The sequence below is a fragment of the Capra hircus genome, chromosome 18 (genome assembly GCF_001704415.2).
Source record: "Capra hircus breed San Clemente chromosome 18, ASM170441v1, whole genome shotgun sequence".
NCBI classification, from domain to species: Eukaryota; Metazoa; Chordata; class Mammalia; order Artiodactyla; family Bovidae; genus Capra; species Capra hircus.
In genome coordinates, this window is record NC_030825.1 from 50,069,096 (window position 1) to 50,075,265 (window position 6,170).

General features: G+C 47.2%; 1 pseudogene; it reads right to left on the minus strand.

Annotated features, from left to right (window-relative positions):
• Positions 2,341-3,523, minus strand: LOC108638114 (annotated as a pseudogene).

A 6,170-nucleotide genomic window follows, 5' to 3' on the forward strand; every position in this document is an offset into this window, starting at 1 on the left:
TGGGTTTGATCCCTGGTCTGGGAACTAAGATTTCACCTGCTGAGGGGCAACTAAGCCCATGAGCCACAACTCCTGAAGCCTGAGTGCCCGAGAGCCCTTGCTCTGCAACAAGAGAGGCCACTGCAGTGACCGCACACCACTAGAGAAAGCCCACATGCAGCAACAATGACCCAGGGCAGCCAAAAGTAAATAAATACAAAATTTAAAGTAGACATTGGTTAGGATGGCTCTTGCCTTCCAGTAACAGCAAGCTGGACCGTCAGTGGCTCACAAAATGTGTGCTCAGTCGCTTCAGTCGTGTCTGACTCTTTGCGACCCTATGGACTGTAGCCCGCCAGGTTCCTCTGGGATTCTTCAGGCAAGAACCCCTGAGTGGGTTGCTGTTTCCTACTTCAGGGGATGTTCCTGACCCAGGGATTGAACTCATGTCTCTTATGCCTCCTGCATTAGCAAGCACGTTCTTCACCACTAGCGCCACCTCAGACAATAGAAGCAGCAAATGATTTTGATTTCAAACTGATGGGAGAGGGCTGAGTTCAGCCAGCTGTCCAGCTCTGCCATGGGAAGCCCAGAGTGTTTCTCCACTTCTTTTCTGCCATCATCAATGTATGATGATGTGTTGATTTTGGAGCTCATGCCTGTGGTTTCATGGTTGCGCCCTTCCCGGTTATGTCTGTTTTCCAGGCAGAAGGGAGTAGACGGCAAGGACGTGCCCACTGGATCACTTTATTAGGAGAGTAAAACTTTCCCAGAAGCCCAGCTCAGTCTTCTTTTGTGACTCCAAGACAATGCCCCGCCCGCTGCCCACCCATCCACCCACAGCCCAGCCTGTGCCCCTCCCCACTCCCCTCCCTCAGCACACCTCCAGTTCACCAGTTGCCTACTACCTTTTCCTGATCTCATTAATAATGGGTACAGATTTTCTGCAGCCTGGCCTCATCCACAAAGCTGTCTGGATCATGAGAACAGGGAGTGATTCAACAGAGATTGAGCAGGGATAGGAAGCAACAGCTGGGGGCACCATGAAGCCCCCATCCTGATATATACACTAGCATTGGGAGCATGTGAGTGAGAACGCAGTGGGTGAATCAAAGGGTTTGACTCTAGAGTTCTTAATATGTCATAAAGTGAAAGTGAAGTCACTCAGTCATGTCCGACTCTTTGCGACCCCATGGACTGTAGCCCACCAGGCTCCTCCATCCATGGAATTTTCCAGGCAAGAGTACTGGAGTGGGTTGCCATTTCCTTCTCCAGGGGATCTTCCTGACCCAAGGATTTTTAAGTTTGAGAAAGTTTATGGTTATCAGGATTTGTATACATGATCACAATCAAAACAAAGAGATAAACCAAAGAATAAGACTTTTTTAACCCCCCTGAAAACATAATAAATTACAATTTCTGGTCAAATGTTATTCCTATGCTATATTCATTTTGATCTCATTTTCCATTTTATACTCTGGCATTTCTTTTCTGAATACAGTTACATATAATATTTTGTGTTAACTCCCTTGTCTTAATACCACAAAGTCACCTGTTTTACCATGGGTATATTTTTATCATTTAGAGTAGGATATCGGAGAAGGCAACGGCACCCCACTCCAGTGCTCTTGCCTGGAAAATCCCATGGATGGAGGAGCCTGGTGGGCTGCAGTCCATGGGGTCCCTAAGGGTCGGACACGACTAAGCGACTTCACTTTGACTTTTCACTTTCATGCATTGGAGAAGGAAATGGCAACCCACTCCAGTGTTCTTGCCTGGAGAATCCCATGGATGGAGGAGCCTGGTGGGCTGCAGTCCATGGGGTCCCTAAGGGTCGGACACGACTAAGCGACTTCACTTTGACTTTTCACTTTCATGCATTGGAGAAGGCAACGGCACCCCACTCCAGTGCTCTTGCCTGGAAAATCCCATGGATGGAGGAGCCTGGTGGGCTGCAGTCCATGGGGTCCCTAAGGGTCGGACACGACTAAGCGACTTCACTTTGACTTTTCACTTTCATGCACTGGAGAAGGAAATGGCAACCCACTCCAGTGTTCTTGCCTGGAGAATCCCAGGGACGGGGGAGCCTGGTGGGCTGCCGTCTATGGGGTCACACAGAGTCCGACACGACTGAAGTGACTTAGCAGTAGCAGTAGCAGTAGCAGCAGAGTAGGATATGCTTGTTAATAAGCCAGTTATACTTCAGCAACTTTGTGAATACAAAAACACTGAGAAGTAAGAACAAATAATGGAGTTATCATTTCACAGATCCTCATTCAAGTTCAGGAAAACTACTTCCAGAAAGCTGCAGTTCTGCCAAATATAGTCTACGTTTACATGGAAACTGAAAGAAAAGTGAAATTACTGGAAGCTTTTGACGGTTCACTAGACATTGTGTGCTTTCAATAGTTCAACACTTATGCTTGATATTCAAGAGTAAGTTAATAGGCTAACATTTTTAAATGTATAGTTTAATTAAGGTATACAGTATATAAACAATCAGGTAAGCTTATAGAGAAGCCGACCAAGACACATAAATTAGGAGATATAAGTGTCCATCTAAATTTTCTATTCATCTTTTTTTTTCTTTTTACAGAATATTTATTAAAATTGTTTAATATACAGTTTCTCACTTGTCATTCTGGAAATCCTTTTTCAGAAAGACTCTTCTTTTTCTGATGACAAACAGCAGCCACATTGTCAGTGATTACTCTGGACCTCCACGTTGGATACATTCAATTTCTTTTTGAAACACAAGTTTCCTTCTGTATTTCTGAGGTAAAGTTTTTATTATCTCTGCGGTGTCTGGTGGACCCTGATGCATCAGCCAGTCTGGCGATTTACTTCCCTTAGAATGCTGTGAAACTGAAGAAGTGTGAGATGGTAGTCCCGTTGATCTTAGAACTTCTGATACATTTTTTTTAGGATGTCTTTTCTGTCAGGGAACCTTATTAATGGAGTCTGTGGCCTGACTACCTGAACGAACCCACTGGCAGACGCCATCTTGCTGCGCACCATGACCCCTGAGAAGGAGCAGCTTCCGGGTCGCTGGCGAGCCGCGGTTATAACGGGAGTCCTGGGCGGCTGGCGCCCCTGACCCAGGGATTGAACCCGGTTCTCCCGCATTGCAGGCAGACGCTTTTACCGTCTGAGCCAACAGGGAAGCCCAATGTCATAAGATAAATATAAGGAACCGTAAGGTAGTATTTTAATAAAGGTTTTTATTGTAAGCAGAATTCTAAGGTGACCCTCAAAGACCTACACCTTCATATACCCCCATCCCTTTTTCACAAACAAACAAACATGTTTATTTATTTGGCTGTACCTAGTCTTAGTTGCAGCACAAAGGATCTTCATTGCTGCCTGTGGCATCTTTAGTTACAGTAGCATGTAACTACTTGGCTTTGCACCAAGACCACAGAAGCAGAGCCCAGAACCAAGGTCACCTCCGAAGCTGACTGACCCCACTTTGTAACCTTTCCAAAAGCCCCCTGATCTTCACTAACAAGCTGCCTGACTCCCAATTAGGCAAAGATGCCCACTCCAGTAAACACCCTATGGGGCACCACCCAACCACCTAATGCAACCTTCCAGCAGGAATTTTCTTTGTCTGGAGGCTATGAAAGTTGGCTAGTAGCCTACGAAAGGCTTTGGCTCTCCCTTGAGTTAAGCCTGCCATTTTCACAGCATCTCCTGTTCTAATAAACCCTCCTCTCATTCTGCTTTGTGTCTGGAAATTCTTTTCCAACCTGAGTTCCGACCAAGACAGGTGGGACCATGCCCCTGCCCCTCTAGTTGCCTGGCCGGAGGCATCCAGAACCCAGGCCCCACAAGCGGCTGGGCGGGGCCAGGTTCTAGCACCAAGGAGCCAACAGGGCAGCTGCCACGCTGTCTTGGCCAAATGCTCCTCAACGTGTCTGCTGCTAATGTCCGTGTTTCCACCGGGAGCCACAGTCACCCCCACCTCTGCAGGAGACTCTCCAAGACCAGCAGGCAGGTCTGGCCCAGGCTCCCACCAAATCACCGCTTTTGCCCTGGGTCCAGTGCCAAGTGCCTTTTTAAAGGGACGCCACCACCTCCCTAAGTCCTGTGGGGCTCCCGCAATCCCGCACTGAAATGAAGTGTTAGTTGCTCCATCTTGTCTGACTCTTGGCGACCCCATGAACTATAACCCACCAGGCTCCTCTGTCCATGGGATTCTCCAGGCAAGAATACTGGAATTGCCATTCCCTTCTCCAGGGGATCTTCCCGACCCAGGGACTGAACCTAGGTCTCCTCCATTGCAGGCAGACTCTTATCCGTTTGGGCCACCAGGGAAGCCCTGCTGAACTTTAAAGCCAAATGCTCTGGAGGCTCCTCTTCCTGGTGCCAGTGTCAGGGGCTGGGGACCCTGATGTGCTCAGAACTTTCACTCCTGAGGGAGAGCCTCCACAGTACATCTGTTCTCCAGCTTGTGGGTTGCCCACCCTGGGGTATGGGATTTGATTGTATCATGAGTCTGCCCTCCCACCTGTCTCACCATGGCTCCTCCCTAAGTTTTTAAAAGTATGTGATTTTTTTTCTACTTACTTGGCTGCACCAGGTCTTAGTTGAGGCAGGTAGGCTTTTTAGTTGATGCATGTGGGATCTAGTTCCCTGACCAGGGATTGAACCTGGGCCCTAGAGTCTTAGCCACTGGACCACCAGGGAAGTTCCCCTCCCTAGGTCTTTTTTTTTTTTTTTTGGCCCCACCGCAAGACATGTGGGATCTTAGTTCCGTCACCAGGGATTGAACCAGTGCCTTATGCAATGGAAGCACGGATTCTTAACCACTAGACCACTAGGGAAGGTCCCATTTGGTAGGCTCCAACTCCTTTTCACTGATGGCTGTTCTGCAGACAGCTGAGACCCCAGCGTGCTGGTGAGAGGAGGTGAGCCCAGGGCCTCTCCTCTCTGTTGCCTTGGCTGCTCTTCTATTCTTTCTTTTTTTGAGTTGGAGTAGGCCCAGGGTTATAATGGTGCCCCCTCCCAAACCCATTTTTGTTATTTTGGTTTTGATGCTCTGTTCTACTTGACAGAACAATTTCCAAATTTCCATGATGGGATAATGGCCCATCAGAGTCATAAGGCCAAAGAGGCTTCATGTAGTACCTTGGCAGCTGGGTTGGTGGCCTGGTGTTCAGGCCTCCTCCAGAAGCCTGTCCTTTCTCCTCCTGGCTGAGCCAGGGCTGGCTTTTCTTTTTCCCCACACTGCTTGGCTTGTGAGATCTTAGCTCCCCAACCAAGGATGGAACCTCGGCCCTTGGCAGTAAGAGCGCAAGAGTCCTAAACCACTGAACTTCCAGGGAATTCCCTCGTATTATTTCTTTTTAAAAAATATAAATTTATTTATTTTAATTGGAGGCTAATTACTTTACAGTATTGTAGGGGTTTTGCCATACATTGACATAAATCTGCCACGGGTGTACATGTGTTCCCCTGAACCCCGCTCCCACCCCATTATTTCTTTAAATAAATTCTCTGCCCTCTCCTCTCTTCTTCTGAGATACCCACTCCCTTAATGTTGCCGTTGCTAAAACAGATAGCCCTCCTAGAATTTCCTCATTTAAAAAATCTGATTGCTAGTTTCTCTTCTACTTGTATTACTTACAGATTTCTATCTTCAAGCTTGCTAATTGTCTTTTTCAAACATTGTGTGCTCTATGTCCAGTGCTTTCTGGTGTATTCTTCATCTCATTGACTGAGTTCTCCCGCTCCAGAATTTCTAATTTCTCTTCAGAGTTTCCATTTCTTTGGTAAAGTATTTCGTCTGTTCATTAATTTTAATCCCGAGTTCACTAAACTACCTTTCTGAATGTTCTTGTGGCTCTTTGATTTTCTTCATAGAGCCATTTTGAATTTCCTACCAGTGAGATCTCAATACTCTTTGAGACTTCAAGGTTAGTTTCTGGAGGATTGCCATTTTCTTTTGTGTTCCAGTGTTTCCGTGGTTCTTCATGGTTCTTGACGCGTTGCTCCTTTGCCGTTGTATCTGAAGTAGGGGACCCTTTTCTGCTTGATGCTAACGATTTAACAGGTTAGAAGTTGAGGCGTTTCAGAGAGTTCCCTGGCGGTCCAGTGGTTAGGACTCGGAGCTCTCATTGTCAAGGGCCCTTGTTCAAACCCTGGTTGGGGAACTAAAGCACCGCGAGCGAGGGGAGACCGGCAAGAAA